General features: G+C 38.2%; 1 long non-coding RNA gene across 1 annotated transcript in view; it reads right to left on the bottom strand.

The window, feature by feature from the left end:
- Positions 1-1956: 1956 nt before the first annotated feature.
- Positions 1957-25806, bottom strand: part of LOC123563006 (uncharacterized) — a 36234-nt gene continuing 12384 nt past the window's right edge. Inside the window, exons 3-5 of the long non-coding RNA XR_008370038.1 lie at positions 17177-17330; positions 5908-6102; positions 1957-2066 (exon numbers count right to left, since the gene is read on the bottom strand). This is a non-coding gene — a long non-coding RNA (uncharacterized LOC123563006). The remainder of the gene's footprint in view (positions 2067-5907; positions 6103-17176; positions 17331-25806) is intronic.

Here is a 25806-nt window from a genome sequence, read left to right as displayed (position 1 = left end):
TCAGGCAATTATGATAAAACACTCTAGGAAATATGATTTGATAACTTTTGAAGTATCTATTCCTATATAACTTATATAACAAAAGACATCCGGGATGGGGCCTCTGGGGCATAATATGAACAATCTTGTATGAGATCCACTAAGCAATGCTACATACCCAATATCCAAGGCCTAGGCTTCGAACTTTCAGACAAGAAGATTTTTTCCCCTACAGATATGTTTATGTTAAATTTAGACACCCTAGAGTTGGGCCTCATCCTATATACCCACAAACCAAGTTTGAAGTCAATACCTTGCATTTTTATTGATTTATGCTCCAGACACAAAATATGTTGGCTAATTTTAACTTTCAGCACTGTTTGTGACCTTGACCTTTGCCCTACAGACTGTTTAAGCACTCTACACAGCTTCTTACTGGCATGTACCCTTGTCCCAAATTTGAAGTCAATAATTTGTATTTAGTTTTGCTCAGGACACAAATTATGATGGACAAACAGTCTCACAGATGAACATGCAATCACATATTTCCTTTATTCAAAACAGATAAATAATAACTAGAGCTATCACTAAAGGTGATGAATGTACCCCCCGCATGCACTGACACAGTACATTGTAATTTGACGCACACAAGATTGCATAATTATGTGGACTGTATGTATATAGACTGTATGTATACAGTATAGTAACAAAAAACAAAGTCCCATAACTATGCAGAATATTTATCTAAAAGAATGTAACATGCACCATGCACAACTAGGGTTGGTACTGATCACTTGTGTGAAGTTTCATTAAATGGTGTGTAAGGGTTTGGTAGATTAGGCACGCACAAGATTGCATATGCAGACTGTATGTACATAGTATGTTAACAAGAAACAAAGTCCCATAACTCTGCAATTTTTGTCGCTGAAAGAACCTAACATGCCCCATGCACAACTACTGTTGTTACTGATCACTTGTGTGAAGTTTCATTAAATTTTGTCAAGGGGATGAGGAGAGATGGTGCGCACAAGATTGTGTCTATGTATATAGTATAGTAACAAAAAAACAAAGTCCCATAACTCTGCAAAAATTTTTTCTAAAAGAACCTAACATGCCCCATGCACAACTACTGTTGGTACTGATCACTTGTGTGAAGTTTCATTAAATTGTGTCAAGGGGATAAGGAGAGATGGTGCGCACAAGATTGTGTCTATGTATATAGTATAGTAACAAAAAAAACAAAGTCCCATAACTCTGCAAAATTTTTTTCTAAAAGAACCTAACATGCCCCATGCACAACTACTGTTGGTACTGATCACTTGTGTGAAGTTTCATTAAATTGTGTCAAGGGGATGAGGAGAGATGGTGCGCACAAGATTGTGTCTATGTATATAGTATAGTAACAAAAAAACAAAGTCCCATAACTCTGAAAATTTTTTTTCTAAAAGAACCTAACATGCCCCATGCACAACTACTGTTGGTACTGATCACTTGTGTGAAGTTTCATTAAATTCTGTCAAGGGGATAAGGAGAGATGGTGCGCACAAGATTGCGTCTACGGACAGACGGACAGACAGACGGACAGACAGACAGACAACCTGAAACCAGTATACCCCCCCTTACAACTTTGTTGTCGGGGGGTACAAAAATTTACAGAATTCAGGTTTGGGTCAGTAAAGTTGAAAAGAATGTTTGCATTTAATCATGCGAAATTCTCCCCTTGCATGGACCCTGGCCCCAGTCCCAAAAAGCAAGAGAGCTCCAAGGCTTTAGTTTGTAAACTCTAATCAAAACTGCATTCATTCAATATGTGTAAGTATCGTGATACTTATCGCGATACAACCAAAAGTATTGTGATAATATTGCGATACATTTTCAGGGGTGATACCCAGCTCTAAAGGATGTGCAAGTTGATCATGATCAATCGTGTCTAGTGCATGGTAAGGGTAACAGTAGTAATACTACAACAATGATTACCTGAACACACAGATTTCTTTAAATTCATCCAGGAGAAGTCTACAGTTTCTGTAGTTCTGCCTCTCACTGAACTCAGCATAGAACTGTAGAAATGGCAGCAGTGGTGAACTCTGTAAATGACAGTAAGTTAGATCTCAGACAAAATTATAATAATCAAACCTGTGAACTTTACACAAGTGCAGTGATTTGATTTTTTGAGTAAAGAGAAGATAAAGGCAGTTCTGCCTGTTTTAATTTGACAATTCTTATCTACAATGTAGAATTTAACAAGCAAATTCGATGAACTGGTATCCCGCGCCGAAAGGGTTTGTGGTGAGGAATGGCAAAAAGATATATCCGGCAAAAAGTTAAGGATGTTAATAAGAAGCAAATAATTTCATTAGTCAAAATCAATTTAACAGAAAACAAATGTTTAATTAAAGAGTACACAATAAATGTATGATACTTTGATCCGGACTAAAGAATTTATTTTGAATATGATATGCTTACTGTAATAAGCTTAGCTTTTAAAATTAAATGCAGTTAATTGAAATGTGAGCTTGAAGTTTAACTGGAATGAAATATTGTCTTTGAGTGGTTTGGCACCAGGTGTTGCTGTTTTACATGTACATTTGTACATAAAAGATCAGATGTCCTTAAGAGAACACAGATAAGATATCTTGAACATGGCTGAGGGCAAGGTTTGTGCAGTCACAACTTAACATGTTGAAGGTTTGAACATTTAAAAAGAAAAAAAAAAAGGAATGGAAATATATATATCTATATATAGATATATGTATATATTTATTTTTTTAGGGGGTGGGGGTGCAGGGGAACGGAGAGAAACAAAATTTCACATGCTGATTATAAATATTGATTGAAAATTAAAAATGTAAAAAAAAAAAAAAGGTAAAAGGGTGAAGTTGGAGGGGGGGGGGGGGAGAGGATGCATGATCAGTGGTGGGCATTACTGGGTGGAGAAGGGAGGTGGGGGAATAGTACAACTTGGAAGGTTTGAAAAAAATCTAAAATAAATGAAAAAAAAAACAAAACTTCGGGGGGGGGGGGGGGGGGGGGGGGGTGTGTGTGTGTGTGTGACCAAGGCATGGGTGCGCAAATTCACATGTTTATAATAAATGTTCACAGAAAAGAATGAAAGAAATTTAATGAAATTCTGCCAAATGGTAAGTTTGTTATGTACAAATATGTGGATTTTTAGACAATTAAAGGGCAATAACTCTGAAGTTACAAAAAGAAATCCGTACAAAATTGTCTGTGCACAACCACATTATAGTGCTCTAAATTCTGTTAAAGTTTCATAGTTCTAGGTCAAATATATCAAAAGTTATGATGCAGAAATTGGCATATCTATAGATCTATAGTACCCTATATAGTTAACACTAGAAACTTCTAAGGGCCATAACCCTGGTGTTACTTGGGCAATCTGTCTGAAACTTGATGGGCCCCATAACCTCATAGTGGTGAACATGTATATGAAGTTTGTTTGAAAAAATCTAAAATAAGGAATGAATTTTTTTTTTTGGGGGGGGGGGGGGGTGGGAGGGGGGATGGGGGGGGGGGGGGGTGTGTGATCAAGGTAAGGGGGCGACCAGGTGTGGGTACACAACTTCACATGTTTACAATAAATGTTCATGGAAAAGAATGAAAGAAATTTAATGAAATTCTACAAAATGGTAAGTTTGTTATGTACAAATATGTGGATTTTTATACAATTAAAGGGCAATAACTCTTAATTTACAAATAAATCCAAATGAAATTGTGTGTACACAACCACATTATGGCGATCTAAATTCTGTTTAAGTTTCATAGTTCTAGGTCAAATATATCAAAAGTTATGATGCAGAAATCGCCGTATTTATAGTACCCTATATAGTTAACACTAGAAACTTCTAAGGGCCATAACTCTGGTGTTACTTGGGCAATCTGACTGAAACTTGACGGGCCGCAAGAACTCATTGTGGTAAACATGTATATGAAGTTTTAAATAAACATTCCCAACCATTTCCTAGATATGGCTCCGGACAGACGGACGGACGGAAAGACGAAAGGACGGACGGACGGACGGAAGGACAACGCCAAAACTATATCCCTCCGACTTTCGTCGGGGGATAATAAACCAGTAACAGTTTATTTTCAAAACTTCAGGATATACTAAAAAAATTCAGCGAATAGAAGAGTTTTGAGTGCATGATTTTCTGCTCGACTGATTTAAATAAAAAGAGTACTTAAACTAGATGTGTGTCCATAGGACACAGGTGCCCCCACTCCTATCACTGCAACACTGTTTTATGACTCAGGTTAAATAATTTTTAAGATGTTTGCAACACAAACTTTTAAGAACCTTAAGATGTGTATTATTTACTTAGTAAGCCATAACTCTGGCCTAGCTGAGTAAAATCCTAAAGAGAACGCTTCACAGGCTATAAAACAATCCTCTTAATGTTTTATGATTCTAGGTCAAGTACATTTTAACATGCATATTTCACAAACTTATTTATTTATTTTTTTTTTGAGTAAGTCTGGACAAGGAGTCTGGTCTTGTGTAATGAAAATAAAATAAGTCAGGGGCCATAACTCCTACACGACTGAATGAATCCAGATGCAAAACTCCAGGTGCACAACTGCACAGGCTGACCAACATCCTGTAAACTTTGGCAACTCTAGGTCAAATACTTTTGGAGCTACATGCGACACAACATTAAAATGACCAATATTTTACTAAGTCAGGGGCCATAACTCCTACATGACTGAATGAATCCAGATGCGAAACCCCAGGTGCACAACTACACATGCTGACCAACATTCCTGTAAAGTTTTGTGACTCTACGCCAAATACTTTTGGAGCTAGGTGCGACACAACACTAAAACAACCAATTTTTACAAAGACAGGGGTCATAACTCCTACATGAGTGAATGAATCCGGATGCAAAACCTCAGGTCACAACTACATATGCTGACCAACATTCCTGTAAAGTTTTGTTACTCTACGTCAAATACTTTTGGAGGTAGGCGTGACACAACATTCTCAGACGGACAAACAGAAAGACGGACACTCACGGTGGGGCACAAAAATGTCTTTATACAGAGTGTCTATGAGAAAATCACAATTTTCGATGACATTTTCATATATAGAAAAAATTCTAGACAGCTGATTTTAATGAAACTTCTCAAAGTCATAAATAAACAGGTAGTCTATTACAAAGTAAAATAAAATGTAATGGTTCACGTGTCTGAGATACTAGTTTATGATAAAAACTGGTAAGCACAGGTTGATTTTGAGACATTATTCAGAATGTTATTGTGTGTCAACATCTTTGGATAGTTAGAAAAATTGCTATTTTTATAGATTATCACATCAGCTGCCATGAATTCATGGGATGAATTTTGTTTCCATATGCCAGGACCAGGCTTTGTTCTATGTTTTCCAAAGGAATTATGTTACGCCATCACTTAAGGTTTATCAAACATGCGGAACTACTTTAATGCCACTATTGTAAAACAATTCGATCTAAAACATAATAATCCTTCTTCAAACACATGACCAAGGAAATTTGCTATAAAAACTGACTATCCTTATCTGCTAAAATCATTGCTTAAAGAGGCATAAGTCCATTTCATCCATTTAGAGTGTACTGTAAAAGCAGAATTTTTTTGTGAGGGTTTAAATTTCGCTATATTTGCGAGGCCCTACATCTCAAGAAAATTCATCCTCGCTTAAATATTCACCATTAGTATAATTCAAATTCAAGTAGGATATTATTTTAAAATTTCGCAAATATTAAACCTCGCGAACATACTAAAAATTTCAAATACGCGAATACTGAACAAGTGAAAATATATGCTTTTACAGAATAAGGACCCTCAGAGTGTATCAGGAAGTGATGCAACTGTTTCTTGCTGAGGTTACCCAAGTTTAATGAAGTTGTGCTGTATTATGCAATGATCATTTACCTTCTGAAAAATGTCAAATCCTGTAACAAGCAGTGATCCCCTTTTTTTACTTATGAACAGATCCAAGATGGCATCTAGGGTATGCATGGTGTATCTCCATGGTGATTTCCCATAATCCTCTAGGAACTGAGCATGCTCAGTGACATCCATCATGGCTACCTACCAGCTGCAGAGACAAGGCAAGACTGAAGCACCCTGAAATATGACAGAACATTAGCGATAAATATCAGATTCAAGTTAAGGTGAAGAAGGTGTAATTCAGCGATGTCTGTCGGAATACCAAACGTTACGCTTCACAACGTCGCATCATTACATTCTATAAAGCTATCGGAAACAAAATGACGTTGAGCGATGCAGGAGGGCGACACACCGGACGTTTTATTTTTTTCATTCTTGGCATGATAATCTTGGTGGTTATGCACTTTATATACTGTGTATGTGCAAGTCTTTTCTGTAAATAATGGGTACATTTGAGAATAATGAAAGGCATTACAAAATAAATATCTATTTTGAAGACAGATGATATGTATAAATTTTATTCAGGCATTTTATATCATTGCTGTATTACATTATACAATTATCGACTTTTTCATAGGTTGATATCAGGATTTATCAACCTGAAAAGAGTTATATTCACCGAGCCTTTGGCTCGGTGAATATAACTTTTTGAGGGTTGATAAATCTTCGGCTCGGTAAATATAACTTTTTGAGGGTTGATAAATCCTGATATCAACCTATGAAAAAGTCAATAATTGTTTTATTACATGAATAAATGTATAGTCAGTCCTGTTATTACAATTGTATCTTTAATAAAGAAATAAGGAATAAATTTAGACCAAATCAGGGTGACATTGGTTTTCCAAGCACCTACTCCGATCTATTTCTATTTTCGTACTATTTATAACCCAAGATAAGTTGATATGATATGTTCTCATTACTTTTTGAACCGTTTTCAGCCAATCAGAGAAACAATAGAATACAGTCATGTTATAAACAACCATAGCAGTTATCAAGCGCATTGTTGTAATAAACATGAAAATTTATGAAAAACATTTGATGTTTGTGTTCTGTTTTGCATTGCAGGTAGTAATGATATACTGACAATTTAACTGTTATTGTTTCCAAACTCCCCATTGGTATTAACTTGCTCACAACATCTCAACAAGTAACAAAAGTGGGTATGTCCATTTGTCCGATGTTCACAAACGGAAAGTTTAGTCTGACTGGTTAAATCTTTCTACACAACTGTCTGAGTTTGTTTAGATGCAGAAGTTCCAAAAGATAAATTATAGTAAAACAAGGCAGTCTGAAAGACAGCTAAATCCCCCGCCACTGCTATGGATAGTGAAAGGGTAAACCTTTGATTTTAGCTGTGACCGTGACCTTGAACTGACATGGCTGACTCATGAATTCTGCGCAACGTCTTGATGAGGTGATCATTTGACTAAAGTTTCATGAAAATCCTTCAAGGGGTTTAGGAGATACAGAGCTGAAACCTTTGACCTTCAGTTGTGACCTTGACCCTGAGTTGACATGGCTGACTCATGAGTTCTTGATGAGGTGATCATTTCACCCAAGTTTGATGAAAATCCTTCAAGGGGTTAAGGAGATACAGAGTGGAAACCAAATGGAACGCTCAAACCTTCGACCCTTAGTTGTGACCTTGACCTTGAGCTGGCATGGTTGACTCATAATTTCTGCACATCGTTCTGATGAGGTAATCATTTGACCCAAGTTTTATAAAATTCCTTCAAGGGGTTTAGGAGATATAGAGCGGACATGAAATGGAAGGCTCAAACCTATGACCTTCAATTGTGACCTTGACCTTGAGCCAACATGGCTGATTCATAAGTTCTGCACATCGCCTTGATGAGGTGATCGTTTGACCCAAGTTTGATGAAAATCCTTCAAGGGATTTAGGAGATATAGAGCGGACACAAAATGGAAGGCTCAAACCTTTGACCCTAAGATGTGACCTTGACCTTGAGCCGGCATGACTGACTCATGGGTTCTGCACATCGTCTTGATGAGGTGATCATCTGACCAAAGTTTTATAAAATTCCTTCAAGGGGTTTAAGAGATATAGAGTGGACACAAAATGGAAGGCTCAAACTTTTGACCTTCAGTTGTGACCTTGACCTTGAGTCTGCATGGCTGACTCATGGGTTCTGCATATCGTCCTGATGAGGTGATCATTTGACCCAAGTTTTATAAAATTCCTTCAAGAGGTTTAGGAGATATAGAGCGGACACAAAATGGCAGGCTCAAACCTTTGACCTTGAGTTGTGACCTTGACCTTGAGCTGGCATGGTTGACTCATAATTTCTGCACATCGTTCTGATGAGGTAATCATTTGACCCAAGTTTTATAAAATTCCTTCAAGGGGTTTAGGAGATATAGAGCGGACATGAAATGGAAGGCTCAAACCTTTGACCTTCAGTTGTGACCTTGACCTTGAGCCAACATGGCTGATTCATAAGTTCTGCACATCGCCTTGATGAGGTGATCGTTTGACCCAAGTTTGATGAAAATCCTTCAAGGGATTTAGGAGATATAGAGCGGACACAAAATGGAAGGCTCAAACCTTTGACCCTAAGATGTGACCTTGACCTTGAGCCGGCATGACTGACTCATGGGTTCTGCACATCGTCTTGATAAGGTGATCATTTGACCCAAGTTTTATAAAATTCCTTCAAGAGGTTTAGGAGATATAGAGCGGACACAATATGGCAGGCTCAAACCTTTGACCTTGAGTTGTGACCTTGACCTTGAGCTGGCATGGTTGACTCATAATTTCTGCACATCTTTCTGATGAGGTAATCATTTGACCCAAGTTTTATAAAATTCCTTCAAGGGGTTTAGGATAAATAGAGCGGACACGAAATGGAAGGCTCAAACCTTTGACCTTCAGTTGTGACCTTGATCTTGAGCCAGTATGGCTGACTCATAAGTTCTGCACATCGCCTTGATGAGGTGATCGTTTGACCCAACTTTGATGAAAATCCTTCAAGGGGTTTAGGAGATATACAGCAGACACAAAATGGAAGGCTCAAACCTTTGACCCTAAGTTGTGACCTTGACCTTGAGTCGGCATGACTGACTCATGGGTTCTGCACATCGTCTTGACGAGGTGATCATTTGACCCAAGTTTTATATAATTCCTTCAAGGGGTTTAGGAGATATACAGCGGACACAAAATGGAAGGCTCAAAGCTTTGACCTTAAGTTGTGACCTTGACCTTGAGACGACATGGCTGACTCATGGGTTCTGCACATCGTCTTGATGAGGTGATCATTTGATCCAAGTTTTATAAAATTCCTTCCAAGGGGTTTAGGAGATACAGAGCGGACACAAAATGGCAGACTCAAACCTTTGACCTTGAGTTGTGACCTTGACCTTGAATTGACAAGGCTGAATCATGGGTTCTGCACATCTTCTTGATGAGGTGATCATTTGACCCAAGTTTCATGAAAATCCTTCAAGGGGTTTAGGAGATATGGACCGGACAGGATTTTATTCCGGACGGAAGGACGGACGCAGACCATTCCTATAATCCCTCCGCCACGGCGGGGGGATTAAAACAAGAGCTGTCAGAGGACAGCAACGCTCGACTATTCAACAGCCTTGTCGACTGAATGAATACGAAAGTCGAAAAAGGGGCATAATTTTGTAAAAAAGCAAAATAGAGTTATGGACCTGTGCAATGTAAGTCAGTTTATCACAGTGAATAAGTGTGTGAAGTTTCAATCCATTCCCACAAGTGGTTACTGAGATACCAGCTTACATACAAAACCTTAACCAAAAATTTCTAAGTCGAAAAAGGGGCATAATTTTGTAAAAAAGCAAAATAGAGTTATGGGACCTGTGCAGTGTAAGTCAGTTTATCACAGTGAATAAGTGTGTGAAGTTTCAATCCATTCCCACAAGTGGTTACTGAGATACCAGCTTACATACAAAACCTTAACCAAAAATTTCTAAGTCGAAAAAGGGGCATAATTTTGTAAAAAAGCAGAATAGAGTTATGGGACCTGTGCAATGTAAGTCAATTTATCACAGTGAATAAGTGTGTGAAGTTTCAATCCATTCCCGCATGTGGTTGCTGAGATACCAGCTTACATACAAAACTTAACCAAATCGGGACGCGGACGCCGACGCCGACGCAGACGCGGACGCCGACGCATGGGCGAGTCCAATAGCTCTACTATTCTATGAATAGTCGAGCTAAAAAGCGGTCTCTCAATCTCGAATATGTTACAATTTCACATGCTGCATATTATTACTACATGGCTTCATGTCTCTATTGAAAATCTCGGAAGCAAAAATACATACAAAACAAACTTTTTATGTATATTTTCGACTAGTCAGGAGCCATAACATTGGTCTGACTGTGTGAGATCAAATTAAAACATCATATACTCAAATAAAAATGTTGATAACAATCCTGGGAGGTTTGATGACTCTAGGTCAATACTTTCTGAGATATGCCTGACACTAATTCGGACTGAGACACGGACGGACGTGCCGGCAAGTGCAACACCAATTGCCCCACCCAAACATAATGAGGAAGGCAGGGGCTGTGGGGGGACCTGAAAAGGGGGCGAAAAAAAATACGGCTTTCTTTTTACCGTGGGATTCAATGAAAATTCAGACCAATTCCGAATATTTGTATATGCATATGCATGCGCAGTTGCTTATTTGTACTTTGTCTTGCAATTGTACAATCTTCTAAGTAGGTATTTCGAAAATTACAACCTACATTCATGTGATAGAGACAACTATGAAATACAATGATTTGAGCCACACCATGAGAAAACCAACATAGTGCATTTGCATCCGCGCAGTCTGGTCAGAATCCATGCTGCTCGCTAACAGTTTTTCTAATTCCAATAGGCTGGTCGCAAACGCCCTGTGTTGGTTTTCTTATGGCACAGCTCATTTGTATATACAATGATGAAAGTATGTTTCAGAAAGTATTAGAATTTTTAAAACAGAATGGCCAAATATTTATTTGCAAACAGCATACACCGTTTTAGTAATAAGACGTTTGCTAACATCACAAAAATGCGGGAAAATGCGCAACGTCAATCGCCGCCCATAGCACCATTTGCGACTTCTTCGTTGTTCAAAAATGAAGTCGGTAGTCAAGGACATTTTTCTTTGTTATTTTGCTCAGAAATACCTTTAAAGTAATTGTATAAATTCTAAAAAAAAATCTATGGACCAGTAAATGCATGCTCCCAATTTATACAAGAAACGTCATTTCCGTAGAGATCAAATTTTGGAACAACACATGCTACAATTTATGGCTACAACTTAATTATTCGGAAAGGGTCAGGACTCAAACTTATCACTTAACAAACTCGTGTGCAGTCAATGTCGCTTTGGGCTTACAATTATTTGGTAGAAGTGAATTGATTTATCAAATGATTTTCTTATGATTTTTTTATGTTAGAAAAATGCATGAGAAAATGGAGATAGGGGAAAATTAATGACAATACTGCGAAAACGAAGTCGGTGACCCCTAAATTTTATTTAATCATTTTACAGTAAAATAAATTTATAAGATATTAGTTTTTTTTTTTAAAAATCTATGGACCAGTTTTTGCACACTAGAGCAGGTGCATGTATTATCGACAGTCTACAGTTATCGACAGTTCTGTTGATATTAATTGATAAAAAAAAGTGTAAACTAGCTTTTCTTTTAATCTGACCTGGTGACCTAGTTTTTGACCTGGCATGACCCAGGTTCAAACTTGACCTAAAGATTATCAAGATTACAATTCTGACCAAGTTTCATGAAGATACAGTCATAAATAAGGTCTCTACAGTGTTAACAAGCTTTTCCTTTGATTTGACCTAATGACCTAGATTCTGATTCCACATGACCCAGATTCAAACTTGACAGCCTCAAGACTAACATTCTGACCAAGTTTCATTTAAATATGGTCATAAATATGGCCTCTACAGTGTAAAATAGTTTTTCCTTTGATCTGACCTGGTGACCTAGTTTTTGACCTAGATTCAAAATGGACCTTGAGGTCATCAAGATTAACATTTTGACCAAGTTTCATGAAGATACAATTATAAATGTGGCCTCTACAGTGTTAACAAGCTTTTCCTTTGATTTGACCTAGTGACCTAGTTTTTGACCCCAAAAGACCCAATATCAAACTCGTACAAAACTTTATTGAGGGTTACCAAGTTTCATTAAGATTGGGCTCAAATTGTGACCTCTAGAGTGTTAACAAGCTTTTCCTTTGATTTGACCTGGTGACCTAGTTTTTGACCCCAGATAACCAATATCAAACTCGTCCAAGATTTTATTGAGGGTAACATTCTGACCAAGTTTCATGAAGATTGGGCCAAAATTGTGACCTCTAGTGTTAACAAACTTTTCCTTTGATTTGACCTGGTGACCTAGTTTTTGACCCCAGATGACCCAATATCGAACTCATCCAAGATTTCATTGAGAGTAACATTCTGACCAAGTTTCATTTAAATTGGCTCCAATTTGTGACCTCTAGAGTGTTAACAGTCAAACTGCTGACTACGACGACAGACACAGGGTGATCACAAAAGCTCACCTTTGAGCACGAAGGTGAGCTAAAAATTACAATATAAGCTATTTATAGTAGCAACAAAGGGAAGTAATTCTAACTTCTTGCGCATGACACTCAATCTCATGATGGTGAATAATTGTGCTAAGTTACATCAAAATCCCTCTATGCATGAAATAGAAATGTTCGGCACAAAGTCATTCTTGTATCTGACCTCTGACCTCTCAGTGTGAACAACTGTGCCAAGTTACATTAAAATCCCTCCATGCAAGAAGCAATGCTCCAGACAAAGTTGTTATTGAATTTGACCTCTAAGTGTGACCTTGACCTTTGAGTTAGGAACCTGGGGTTTGTGCATGACACTCCATCTCACTGAGGTTAACATTCATGCCAAATAAAAACATGATTGCTCCATGCATGTCTCAAAGGTCCGGACAAACAAATCCAGACGGACACATACATGAACAGCAATTTGGACAATTTTGTCTTCGCTTCCGCAGGCATGCTCGACATAAATCTTAAACAAGAGGGCCATGATGGCCCTACATCGTTCACCTGTTATCATTGCACTTTAGGACAAGAAGGTCCTCAGAAAAAATATTGAAATCCAAAGGACAGGAACAACAAAGGGAAGAAATTTAACCAATAAGAAAAAAAAGGGAAAAAAATTCTTACAAGGTACAGATATGTCAAAATACACCTAAAAATTGGAGGTACCATCCATGTTGTACCACAGAAAAGTGGTATCGGTTTTTCCCTACAGCCAATAATAAAAAAGTTACTAAAAATAAGCTATTTATAGTAACGTAAAAGGGAAGTAATTAAAAAAAAAATTATTGTAAGTGAACAAAAGAAGGATCTGCCAAATAAATCTGTTGACATAAATGAAATTTCAGATCAGTAACTTCATAAGTTACAGAGATATACCAATTTTAATTTGAAATAAAGGGAGGTAATTTGACATAAAATCAGTCCATAGTTAACTACCCTGATTGGCTCAGTGCAACTAATGACAATAATGAAATTTCAAATAAGTTCTGTAAGTACTTACTGATATAAATCCATTTTGATTACTATCAGGGGAGGTAATCAGATATAAAACAAGCAAATTCGATGAATTGGAATCCCCCGCCGAAAGGGTCAGAGGTGAGAAACGGCAAAAAAATATATCCAGCAAAAAGTTAAGAATGTTACCAAGAAGCAAATAATTTCATTAGTCAAAATCAAATTAAAAGAAAATGAATGGTTTGTTTGGGTGGGGGGGGGAGGGGTGAGGATACAATGGTTGACATGTTGATTATAAATATTGATAGAAAACGAAAAATGAGAAAAAAAAAAAAAAAAAAAAAAATGGGGGGGGGGGGGGGGGGGGGGGGGGGGGGGGTTGAGGGGGAGTGACCAAGGTAAGGTGGCGACCAGGTGTAGGTACACAACATCACATGTTTAAATAAATGTTCATGGAAAAGAATGAAAGAAGTTTAATGAAATTCTTTCCATTGGTTGGTTTGTTATGTACAGATCTGTGGATTATTACACAATTAAAGGGCAATAACTATATGGAAAATTGACCAATCGAAAATAAACTTGAAGGGCATCATCGCAGTATCTTGGTTCATGTCTATTTCAAGTTTGATGAAATTCTACCTGCTAGTTACTGAGAAATGGCTGCAGACGGACATTTTTCATTAAATCAAGGGCAATAACTCTGAGGGAAACTGACCTATCAAAAAAAAAAACTTGACGGGCATCAGCGCAGTATCTTGGTTCATATCTATTTCAAGTTTGATGAAATTCTACCTGCTAGTTACTGAGAAATGGCTGCAGACGGACATTTTTCATTAAATCAAGGGCAATAACTCTGAGGGAAATTGACCTATCCAAAAAAAAAAACTTAACGGGCATCAGCCCAGTATCTTGGTTCATGTCTATTTCAAATTTGATGAAATCCTACCTGTTAGTTACTGAGAAATGGCTGCAAACGGACATTTTTTATTAAATCAAGGGCAATAACTCTGAGGGAAATTGACCAATCAAAAAAAAAACTTGACGGGCATCATCGCAGTATGTTTGTTCATGTTTATTTCAAGTTGAAATTCTACCAAGTAGTTACTGAGAAATGGCTGCGGACGGACGAACAACACCATTTCAATACCCCGCTCCCGATTTCATCAGCGGTGGATAATAACTCTGGAACCTACAATTGGATCTGATTTGTCATGGAATCCAAGATTAGTTGTTGTTGAAGATATTTTGGAAGTTTGTATCAAATAAAACCATTAATGAAGTCTCTATATATGGTTGCAAAAGCCAAAATAGCCAATTTTGGACCTTTAAGGGGCCATAACTCTGGAACCCATGATGGAATCTGGCCAGTTCAAGAAAGGAACCAAGATCTTGTGGTAATACAAGTTGTGTGCAAGTTTGGTTAAAATCAAATCAGAAATGAAGCTGCTATTGTGCAGACAAGGTCAAAATAGCTAATTTTGGCCCTTTCAGGGGCCATAACTCTGGAACCCATTAAGGGATCCGGCCGGTTTAAAAAAGGAACCGAGATCTTATGGTGACACAAGTTTTGTGCAAGTTTGATTAAATTCAAATCATAAATGAAGCTGCTATTGTGCAGACAAGGTCAAAATAGCTAATTCTGGCCTTTTCAGGGGCCATCACTCTGGAACACATAAAGGAATCTGGCAAGTTCAAAAAAGCAACCAAGCTAATTTTGGCCCTTTCAGGGGCCATAACTCTGGAACCCATAATGGGATCTGGTCGGTTCAAGAAAGGAACCAAGATCTTATGGTGACACAAGTTTTGTGTAAGTTTGATTAAATTCAAATCATAAATGAAGCTGCTATTGTGCAGACAAGGTCAAAATAGCTAATTTTGGCCCTTTCAGGGGCCATAACTCTGGAACCCATAATGGGATCTGGCCAGTTCAAGAAAGGAACCGAGATCTTATGGTGATACAAGTTGTGTGCAAGTTTGGTTAAAATGAAATCATAAATGAAACCACTATCGTGCAGACACGAAATTGTTAACGCACGGACGGACGCACAGACTGACAAAGGACGAAGGACGAAGGGTTATCACATAAGCTCACCTTTTCACTAAGTGACAGGTGAACTAAAAAATCTAAGTCCACACAAAAATCCTTTCTAGTAGAGATAGGTCAAAATACACCTCAAAATTGGATGTTACATGCATACTGTTCTACAGAAAAGTGGTCTTGATTTTTCCCTATGACCAGTAATAAAAAAAATACAATATAAGCTATTTATAGTAACAAAAAAGGGAAGTAATTCTAGGTTCTTGCACATGACACTCCGTCTCATGATGGTGAACAATTGTGCCATGTTACATCAAAATCCCTCCATGCATGAAAAAGAAATGCTCATGGACAAAGTCTTTTTTGTATCTGACCTTTGACCTCTAAGTATGACCTTGTCCTTAGACCTAGGGTTCTGGTTCTTGTGCATGACACTCCGTCACGTTTGTAAACATTTGTGCCAAGTTACATCGAAATCTCTCCATGCATGAAGAAGAAATGCTCCGGACAAAGTCAGTATTGAATTTAACCTTTAACCTCCAAGTGCGACCCTGACCTTTGAGATAGGAACCTGCTATTTGCGCAGTGACAATCCGTTTTACTGAGGTAAACATTCATGCCAAATATAAACGAGACTGCCCTATGCATGTCAGTTATGGTCCGGACAAACAAATGCAGACGGACACACACACGCACATAGACCGAACAGCTATTTGGACATGTGTCTTCGCCTCCGCAAGCGGGCTCCACTAAAACCAAACATATTTCAGGAAAAAGCTTTGAAGATGCCTACCAATGACAAGATGCCCACAGGTAAAATGTAGAGCGAGCCCTTTGAACCATAACCATTGACATAAAGTCATTCTCATTGAATTAAAACAGTCATGCAAAATATAAACAATATTCCTCAATGCATGTAAAAGTTACGGGCTGGACAAGATCTGACATGATCTTTGACCTCCAACTGTGACCTTGACCTTTGATAGGAACCTTGGGTTTGCACATGCCACTCTGTCTCTTTGAGGTTAACATTCATGCCATATATAAACAATATTGCTTTATGCATGTAAAAGTTATGATCCAGACAAGTAAATTCAAACGGACACATGCAAGCATGCACAGATGCACATTCACAATAGAGCCATTTAGACAACTATGTCTTCGCTTCCGCAAGAGGGCTCACCAAAAGCTACAAATTTTTGGTGTTTTCATGGAAGGTGGTTCATGACAATAGAAGGGCTCATCAGAATGTTGTTAAAAAGGGTTTTTTTTTCCTATTTTTAGCTAAAGTGGTCCCTTAAAGGAGCCAAGTGGAACCATTTCAACAAAATTAAGAGATGACCAAATAAGGACGCTATAGACCAAGTTGGGTAAAGGTTCATCAAGCAGTACATGAGATGTTGAAAAATGTTGCTGTTTTTAGCTCTGGCAGCCTCTTAAAGCAGTAAAACTGTACCACTGAAACTAAGTTGAGAACAACAGTTCTCAGAATACTACAGACAAAGTTTGGTGTAATTCTAACCAGTAGTTTCAGAGATAAAGGTTGTTATGTAAACTGAGGAGAATGGACAATGAATAAGGGACCATGGACCACCCAACTATACTTATAGCTAATCCTGAACTAGCTAAAACATGTCACTAAAGTAAAACAACAGCTTACTGTACTCACTGTGTGTATCTCCTCCATACCATACAGATGTACACTAACAGTTACTGCACTCCATCATTTCAAGTTTGACTTTATGATGCTGTATAACTCAGTTCTTTATGGTCAAAGAAAGACTCTAACCATGTCTTGCAAATGGCACAAGGGTGAACACCACCTGTCATATAATCATTATGTGTATAAGTAATCCATCCTTCAAGTAGAAATGTTCTATTTACTCTATTACACATGTATGGATAACAAGTGGGCCATAATGGTCTTTTATCGCTCACCTGTTATCATTGCGCTTAAGGACAAGAAGGTCAAAAAATCATAATCAAGATCAATCAAAAGAAATGATTTATGATAAAATATACTAGCTGAAATTTTCTTAAAGTTACTTCAAATAAAATTATTTTCAAATCAGGCCAGTAGTTTCATACAAGATGTTTTCTGTATAGCCATGTGCGAAAATGAGCCCCTCCCCCAGGCGGTCACTTTTTCAATGAATCAAAATTATTTGAAGGAATTTGGTAGAGGGTCACACAAGAAACATTTGTGTAAAATTATTTTGAAAATGGACCAGCAGTTTCTGATGAAAAGATTTTCAAAGTTCTATATCGGCATATAGGGAAAATAAGCAAAACCCCTTGGTGGTGGTGGTGGTGGGGTTGGGTGCATATTTTTCGCTGAATCAAAATTTTTTGAAGGAGTATAGTAGAGGATCACCCAAGGAACACTAGTCTTGTGTAAATTTGACTCCTAAGTGTGTCCTAGACCTTGAAGTGAGCCATCTAAAACATGTGTTCTGCATGTCGTTTCGATGAGGTGAACACTTCTGTCAGGATTCTTTGAAATCTTTCAAGGGGTTCAAGAGTTACAGAGCGGAAGGGAAATTGCTAACCAACAGACAGACAGACGGACTGATTCCGAGGCGATAAAATAATATGTCCCTTCAGGCGTATATAAAGGAATCGAGATCTTATGGTGATACAAGTTGTATGCAAGTTTGGTTAAAATTAAGCTGCTATTGTGCAGACAAGGTCAAAATAGCTAATTTTGGCCCTATTATGGGATCTGGCCAGTTCAAGAAAGGATCCGAGACCTTATTGGGATGCAAGTTTTGTGCAAGTTTGATTAAATTCAAATCATAAATGAAGCTGCTATTGTGCAGAAGAGGTCAAAATAGCTAATTCTGGCCCAATCAGGGGCTATAACTCTGGAACCAATAATGGAATCTGGCCAGTTCAAGAAAGGAACCAAGATTTTATGGTTATACAAGTTGTTTGCAAGTTTGGTTGAAATAAAATCATAAACAAGAAACGCGGCAATGCCACGAAACCAGGTTTTCAACACTTTTCATAAGAATAAAAAAGTATACTGAATTACAGTGCACCACTTTAAAGCACAACCCTAACCCTAACCCTAACCTAACCCTAACCCTATTTTTAGTAACAATGACCTTGACCTTGATCCCAGAAACCCCAAAATCAATCCCAAGCTACAACTTTATATAAGTTTTCTATACACCAAGTTTCATCATGATAGCTCATTCCTAAGTTAAGTTATAGACCGGAAACCATTTTTCTATTTTAAGTAACAGTGACCTTGACCTTGACCCCAGAAACCCCAAAATCAATCCCAGCCTTTGTCTTGATATAAGCTACATACATACCAAGTTTTATTCAAATATCTTTACCGAAACAGAAGATATTGACCGGAAACACCAGTTTGATGCCGCCGCCCGCCCATCCGCCCGCCAGACCAACGACATACCCCAATCTAATAACTCAGGTTTTTTTATTGAAAACCTGGTTAATAAAGCTGCTATTGTTCAGACAAGGTCAAAATTGCTCTGATTTTGGCCCTTTCAGGGACCATAACTCTGGAACCCATAATGGGATCTGGCCAGTTCAAGAAAGGAACCAAGATCTTATAGTGATACAAATTGTGTGCAAGTTTGGTTTAAATAAAATCATAAAGGAAACCACAATCATGCAGAAAAGAAATTGTTGACGGACGCACGGATGGACGGACTGACGGCGGACGAAGGGTGATCACAAAAGCTCACCTTGTCACTAAAAAATGTTACAGCTTCAAAATCAATGGTCATCACTATGCCAACCATAATATTTGCAACTTTTTCAAACATAATTACATTTTATCTTCTTGAACAAACAAGTTTAATCTCAAGGTCATAAAAATGTCAGAGGCAACACATGTAAAACTTATTCCTGGATATACTGTGTTTTGCCAAACTGTCATAACATTCTTTATAGTCTGGTGATGAAACATTCAGCCCTGGCTTGTATACCTGTTGCCTTGGCAACAGACCTAGCAAAGCAAGCTCATCTTTAATGAAGTTACCAAAATTCCTACTCACATGCCTGTGGCACAAGTCATATTAAACATACTTAACTAGAATGTGTCTGTAGGACACAGGGTGTGTTCTTCCCCCCCCCCCCCATATTGGCACATATGTCACAAATAAGGGGCAACAATTCAAATGTTTGCAGTGTTAAGGGGGTATAGCCTCAACAAACATTTTATATAAAGGATTCATTTTTCCAGGTCATATTCTTTTTTAGTTATGAGCATCACAAACGAAAAAAACCCTATAATTAGTGCTAAAATCTCAAGAAAATGCCAAGTCTGCATGTTCAAATTATGATAAAGACTCGTGCAAGATTTCATGAATTTACATCAAATACTTTTTGAGCTAAGTAAATCATTAGGTGAAAAAATGTGTTTTTGAATTTCAGGGGCCATTACTTTGGAAATATGAGGCAGAGTCAGATGAAAGATAGGAGGTGGGCAGATTCATATCATGATAAAGATTCTTGCAAAGTTTCAGCAATTTTTGACCTATGCACGTCACAAGGTGAAAATGTGCAGTTTTGGCTATTTAAGGGGCCATAATTTTTAAAATAGCAAGTGGAGCCAGACAAAAAATAGGAGGTGCGCAAGTTTATATTTTAAACAAGGCAGTCTGAAAGACAGCTAAATCCCCCACCAATGCTATGGATTGTGAAAGGGTAAACATTTGACCTTTAGCTGTGACCTTGACCTTGAACTGACATGGCTGACTCAGAAATTCTGCACAACATCTTGATGAGGTGATCATTTGACCCAAGTTTCATGAAAATCCTTCCAGGGGTTTAGGAGATATAGAGCAGACACAAAATGAAAAGCTCAAACTTTTGACCTTAAGTTGTGACCTTGACCTTGAGCTGACATGGCTGACTCATGGGTTCTGCACATTGTCTTGATGAGGTAATCATTTGACCCAAATTTCATAAAAATCCTTCAAGGGGTTTAGGAAATATGGAGCGGACACGAGTGTTACGACAGACGGACTGAAGGACGGAATGACGGATGGACGGAAGGACAGACGGATGGATGGAGACCATTCCTATAACCCCCCACAAATTATGGCAGGGAATTAATGAAGAGCACACTGATAAAATTACTACTCATCAAATAAGAGAAATGTTTAGGAACTAAAGTTAACTTATGGGCAAGTACAGCTATCCCCTACCACTGTTATGGATAGTGAAAGGGTTGATGGCATTGGGTTAAACTATTAAACATTCGAGTTGTGACCTTGACATTAAGCTGGTAGGGGTGAATTATGAATTCTGTATATTGTCTTGATAAGGGGAAATTACAGTCAAGTCATATTAATATCCTTCAAGGGATTTAGGACATACAAAGCAGACAAAATAAAAAGCTCAAACCTTTGACCTGGACTTGTACCTTGACCTTAAGCCAACATGGCTGACTCAAGTTTTGCACACTGTCTTGATGAGGTAATCATCTCACCTAATAAGTTTCATGAAAATCCTTCAGGGGGTTTAGGAGATGTAGAACAACAAGAGGACCATGATGGTCCTGAATCGCTCACCTGTCCCCACATGAACTGAGTATGACGTCGTTTTTTCTATTATTTGACATAGTGACCTAGTTTTTGAGCTCATGTGACCTAGTTCTGAACTCGGCCTAGATATCATCAAGATTACAATTCTGACCAATTTTCATGAAGATCCATTGAAAAATATGGCCTCTAGAGAGGTCACAAGGTTTTTCTATTATTTGACATAATGACCTAGTTTTTGAAGGTATGTGACCCAGTTTTGTACTTTTTCTAGATATCATCAAGGTGAACATTCTCACCAATTTTCATGAAGATCTCATGAAAAATATGGCCTCCAGAGAGGTCAAAAGGTTTTTCTATGTTTAGACGTAGTGACCTAGGTTTTGACCGGAGTTGACCCAGTTTCATACTTGACCTAGATATCATCAAGATCAACATTCAGACCAACTTTCATACAGATCCCATGAAAAAAATGGCCTCTAGAGAGGTCACAAGGTTTTTCAATTATTTGACCTACTGACCTAGTTTTTTTAGACATGTGACCCAGTTTCAAACTTGACCTAGATATCATCAAGATGAAAATTCAGACCAATTTTCATGCAGATCCCATGAAAAATATGGCCTCTACCAGTGTGTACATACCACGTGGTTTGTGACGTCATTTTCGGGTATTATGGCAAGAAAACTTATAAACAATTCCGTCGATTCAGAACTTAAAAACACTGTAAGTTTTTCCTTTTTTTGATCGATTTGAATAATTCTTTTACGAGGCTCAAGCCAAGGTAGTGGGCTATAAACATAAGACAAAGTTTTCCTGAAATTTTAAGCTGTTTTTGCAAAGGTCGGTTCCAACCCTGAAAATCGGCAAATTCTTGGAGGGTAATACGGCAAGAAAAACCCGTGTTTTACAAATTAATGCCGAACTGCTTTCCTTTACATTGTTATGCCTTTCACCGCTGTTTATTTCGGTTCCAAGAGGGCCTGCGAACCACTTTACTTGACATAAAATGGTAGCATAAGGTTTCTCTGTGAAAACATATGTCTTCAGAAAATGCTAATACTGCAAGAATGATATGACGGCAAGCAGATTCACGAATATGTCTATTGTTCCTTTACGAACAGTTTCACGAATTACTGAGTTTAAGACTCGTTTCCTCATGTATAATACCTGTTTGCAGATTTGTTTAGCTTCTATTCAGATTAATTTTGGTATGATGTGTTATGAAAGAACGGCTTTTTTTCAATGCTTCTTAAAGATCGTTTAGTTGATATATTATTGATATCTAATTATAGCTTTCAAGAAAAGTTTCCTAATTTCTACTTTATTTATTTATAGTCTCAAGAGATATCTTAACAAGAGCTGTCTCCATAGGATGACACATGCCCCCGATGGCTCTTTGAATGAATAGTTATGGCCGATGTTAGAGTTTAGGACCTTTGACCTACGGACCTGTGTCTTGCACGCGACACGTCGTCTTACTGTGGTACACATTCATGCCAAATAATTTTAAAATCCATGCATGAATGACAAAGATATGGACCGGACACGCCCATCAATGCACTATCATGAAATATGACCATTAACGTCTAAGTGTGACCTTGACCTTTGAGCTACGGACCTGGGTCTTGCGCGCGACACGTCGTCTTACTGTGGTACACATTCATACCAAGTTATTTGAAAATCCATCCATGGATGACAAAGATATGGACCGGACACGAATGCACTATCATGAAAAATGACCTTTAACGTCTAAGTGTGACCTTGACCTTTGAGCTACGGACCGGGGTCTTGCGCGCGACACGTTGTCTTACTGTGGTACACATTCATACCAAGTTATTTGAAAATCCATCCATGGATGACAAAGATATGGACCGGACACGAATGCACTATCATGAAAAATGACCTTTAACGTCTAAGTGTGACCTTGACCTTTGAGCTACGGACCTGGGACTTGCACGCGACATGTCGTCTTACTGTGGTACACATTCATGCCAAGTTATTTGAAAATCCATCCATCAATGACAAAGATATGGACCGGACACGAAAATTGCGGACAGACTGACAGACCGACAGACGGACAGATGGTTCAAAAACTATATGCCTCCCTTCGGGGGCATAAAAATGAGTCCCTATGTGTTTATATTGTTGCATCCACGAATGCTAACAACCATCTGTCAAACTGCTAAAGTGTCTACAAAAAGTGTTTATAACTGAAAATATATCCTACATATTCACATTATGTGTTTACTTATCAATCATTAGTGAAAGCTGGACCTCTGAACAATGCCTATCAATAATGGTAATTGATAATGTATCGAAACTGTATTTCGATATAAGTCTTTGAGATTTCGAGATTATGGAGATAGATCTACTAAACTTTGATACAAAAAAAAAAACCCAAAAAAAAACAACTTGATGTTAGCAAAGACAAAATTAATACTCGGACGATGTATTTTTACTCTTTAGCGTAATGACGCGAACAAAGACTAAACTTAAACTTGGGAAACGATCTAAGACGTCAGTGTTCAGACACAAAAACCAACAAGCGAGTTCATATGTAAAGTTTATTACAGTATGGATACACACAGAAATTGAAATTTTCAATAAAGTTACTAATTATTTTATTACTCGAAATAAAAGACAAATAAATCCAGTGCAATTTACACATATTTATTTCTATAATATATAGTTCTGTATCATAATCATAATACAACGAGATGTATATAATGCACTGCATAATATCACACGACTAACTTTAACGTACACTATCAACGAACAGTAATTAAACTTAGGTTGGAATGAATTGGCCGCTCAAAAAATTTTCAGAGAAACATCGCTGGCTAGCCACAGCGCATGTAATTGACCGAAAGGAGAACAGACGTGTTGTAGACGCCAATAATGAATAAATTTGTATCAGTCCCTGGTACTAAACCCGCAAAAGTACCATACTAACGCAACGCAAACGCAATAACGCAGTGTTTAACAATCCAGATTACTGCAAATGACTGGCGAATTAAAGATTCCATCCATCGCTGGCTAACCTCAGCGCATGGATAAAAACCTCAACCCGCACCACTGTACGGCAAAGCCAGCACTGCAACGTAATATTGGAATTACCAAGTACTAAGGGCAAAACCAATGATGCAATACTCCTGTGCAAATAGTGTATGATACATCTCCCAATTAGTGTTCTGATCAAAGGTCAGCCTATCCTGACGGCTGCCCTGTCACGAGAAGTAAGACCCTAATCAGATTTAAAATTTAGAAAATACAGACACGCCTGATCACCTCTCGGCCGATAAAATTTCATGGCCACAATAAATTGCCTAATTTATACCCCAAATTCTTATCGAGCAGCGGGGCTGTTTTTAATAATCGAATCCCTGATATTATCTAAATAAAACTCAAGTCCAACATCGTTCAGGTGAACACCGTCAAAACGAAAAAATGCCGTTTTCGCATCGATACCTGGTCTGACGGCATCACTTCTGCCTGACGAAGCGACTAGCTGAGAACCTATTCTGTTCACCCGTTTACGTTTATTGTCTACTGATAGCCATGTGCCTGATGCTTTAGCCCAGACCTGCCGTTGCAAAATATCCACCCATATAATGACAGTGTCTGGGAATGCGTCACGAAGATACGTCACTTCCGTCCGAATGATATCTTTCAGCTCTAATATTGACAAATCAACCAAAGCATTGCCACCTAAGTTTAAAATAAGTATCTTAGGAGATGAAGAAAACAGCACCTGCTATTGAATGGAGTGGTGAAAGGACGTCCATCGTAGACCACGTATACCCCACCATGTTATTGTTATGTCCCTCAGGGGAAGATTTGGTTTGCCAGTGTCCTTCGCACGCTTGCCTGCCCAATACGGAATAGAGTCGCCCAGGAGCCAAACATCGGCGTCAGACTGCAACAGGCTCTCGTCTACCAATTCCTCAATGTCGTCGACCATACGCTTTCGCCCCTTGGTTTGCGTGCCTTCTTGCTCATTTCCGGCATCACGCTGTGCCAGTGCGTCCTGCATGGCGACTGGTTGTTGGTCCCGCTCCTGCCTCGGAAGTGGCGGATTTCTCTGATTCTAGTGCAGCTGCACGTCTGCGCCCCTATTTCTATGCCCCTGGGGATTCCTTTCTCTAGTTGCCTGTCCTGGCCCGCAACATTTCTTTGCTGGCCTCTCCCGGCTGCATGCTGATGCCTTCGGCGGCCTTGACCACGTGGCATTATCAAGACAGAATTTCAAAATCAAATTCTACAACCAAGTAAGTATCATTGTCTAAAGTTTTCTTGTGTTGAGAGCGACGCGTCGATATCTGACTGAGAAAAGTGCACGGGATTTATTTGCTTATATACTGTAGTGACTTTAGCCCGTTTGTAAACAGCAGAGCGGGAACCAACGTGAGACAGCGAATGCAACAATAAAGCCCGAGAATAACCAAATGCATAGCAACCGATAATGTTCGTCATATCAAGACAGATGACAATTTCTCCGAAAAATAAATTGAATTATTTTAAAGGAAAAATAATTTTTATTATTATAAAATTAACGCATTACACATTAAATTATGACAGTATAAGGAGATAGTTACAAATTTTAGAAATTCATTAAGCGTTTTGCAATGTTAAACATTACATTAATATTAAGTAAAATTGCACAATTCATTTTATCAGACCAAAGGAAGCAAAAGTAACACAACAAATGCAAAAACAACAAAAGGTCACCAAGCCAGCTTTGTAGTTTCCATATACGTAAGTAACGCAACAACATATTAT

The sequence above is a fragment of the Mercenaria mercenaria genome, chromosome 2 (assembly GCF_021730395.1).
Source record: "Mercenaria mercenaria strain notata chromosome 2, MADL_Memer_1, whole genome shotgun sequence".
Classification (NCBI taxonomy): domain Eukaryota; kingdom Metazoa; phylum Mollusca; class Bivalvia; order Venerida; family Veneridae; genus Mercenaria; species Mercenaria mercenaria.
This window is presented reverse-complemented; position numbering and strand designations above follow the sequence as displayed.